Genomic DNA, 2,273 nt, shown 5'->3' with positions numbered 1-2,273 from the left:
TCGTGGCTTCTGCTGAGCTCTAGAATTGTACTTCCCTTGTCCATACTTCCTCTTACGGTTTTCAATCTGCTGTTGCTTTCCTTCAATCATGAGAGCTCTATCTACCATCTCCTGGTAGTTGTTGAAGGTTGCTACCATCAACTGCATACTCAGTTCATCATTCAGTCCTTCCAAAAATTTCTCCTGCTTGGCAGCATCTGTAGCAACGTCATCTGGTGCATAACGTGCTAACTTACTGAAATCCTCCACATACTGGCCTACGGTGCGTCCTCCTTGGCGTAGGTTGCGAAACTCGCGCTTCTTCATAGCCATAGCTCCTGCTGAAACATGAGTTGTACGGAAAGCTTGCTGAAACTGGTCCCATGTGACAGTGTCAATAGGGTGCATGGCTGTATAATTCTCCCACCATGATGCTGCGGGTCCATCTAGCTGATGTGCGGCAAAACGCACTCTTTCCGCATCTGTGCATCCTGCAGTGGTCAACTCCCTTCCAATCTTGCGGAGCCAGTCATCTGCAACAATCGGCTCGGTACTACTGGAAAACACCGACGGGTTTAGCCTTAGGAAACGGGCTAAGTGATCAACAGGTGGTGGTGGCGGTGGGTTTTTGTTGTTGTTGCCTTGGTTCTGCACTAACACTTGCATCAGGGCATTCTGTTGCTGAATCAACTGGGTGATCTCCGGTGGGAAAACAAATCCGGTGTCGCGTCTCGGAGGCATCTGATAGGTTAGAAAAGATGAGAGTTAAGAGTAGAATGAGGTCTAGTGGGAAAACACTACCCATATGCTCATGAGACAAATACAATGAACATCACTCAATCAATTCAAACAAGGCATAACAATCGATCTAACTAGCGTTACAAAGTGCTTGAACTATACTATTAAATGGGGGAAAACTACTACTGATATGGTAGTGTACTAGAAATTCTGATCCGTTGAAGACTCCATGATGTCTGCTCCAGCTTCGTCAACAAAGTCATCTTCACTTGGTTCCGAGTCGGTGTCGTCGATGATGATGTAGTTATCCGGACAAGTGCATTCATCATCCTTTGCTTTTGGCACTGGATTTCCCATGAATACTCCAATCTTCTTCTCCAGGTCGTCATTCTTCCCTACTAGTGCGATGATTTCCTCCATATAATCCTCGCGTGTAGCCTTAAGTTCTTCCTCCAGCTCCTTGATCTTGGTTAATGCCTTCTTCAGTTCTTCCTTGTCCGTGCACATCTGGTTCTCCTGGCGACGAATATGTTGGTTCTGCTCCTGGATGAAAGCTGCAATTGATCCATCCTTCTTGGTTCTGATCATCTCCCATTGCGCGTCTCGGCGTCCACAAATCTGATAAATTGTATCCTTAAGCTCCTGGTGGTAGACTTCTCCAATGCGTCCCATGGCGATGTGTGCGGCCATGCTCTTCCCTAAACTCCAGGTTGGTGCTTCGAAAACCAATCTTATGGGTTCAGTAACTGGCACAAACGTCCTTCCTGGAATGTGAACTTGAATCTTCCAGCTCTCCTCTTCGGGTAATGTGGCGTTGTAGGTTCCGGTGATGCTTGGTATTCCTATGTTCAAATACTGAGTGACTTCCTTCAAGTGTCGACCAAAAGGCATGTCTTCATCTGGTTGCATGAACTTGCTCCTTGCATCCGCCATTCCTAAAAGAGTAGAAAAAGGAGAGGGGTCAGAAATGAGAAGAGAGAAGCTTTCTAGGGCTTAAGCTTAGTGGTCGTGTCCTACAGTCAGCGTGTGCTCTGATACCACCTTTGTAGCGACCAGACCTCAAATGGTCTGTGCTGCTGTGCACCAGTGTCATCCCTGGATCAGTAATGCTGACACGCATAGTACAAATGGAGGATTTACAACAGAGTAGCAATCACACACTTATTACATCGAATATCTCCAAAGAGACTAAGTATGATAAATATGGCTTAAGGCCATCTAATAACGATAACAGCGGAAGACTTGGAAGATAAGTGAGTCCATCAACTCCAGCGGCATCACTGAGTATAAGACCACGACATAAGGCACCTTACTCGTCGTTTGAAAAGTCTGCAACATGAAACGTTGCAGCCCGAAAACGGGTCAGCACATAGAATATACTGGCAAAGTAACACATAGAGAATAATGAACAATGATAATGCTATACTGCATGCATATATGGCTGGTGGAAAGCTCTATGGTTACAGTTTTTGCGAAAAGCGAATTTTCCCTACTGCAACGGAATAAATTTTATTTAACTATCATGGTGGTTGTGAAACATTGAGATGGTTGACAGC

Source organism: Triticum aestivum, chromosome 3D, assembly GCF_018294505.1.
Source record: "Triticum aestivum cultivar Chinese Spring chromosome 3D, IWGSC CS RefSeq v2.1, whole genome shotgun sequence".
Taxonomy (NCBI): domain Eukaryota; kingdom Viridiplantae; phylum Streptophyta; class Magnoliopsida; order Poales; family Poaceae; genus Triticum; species Triticum aestivum.
This window is presented reverse-complemented; position numbering follows the sequence as displayed.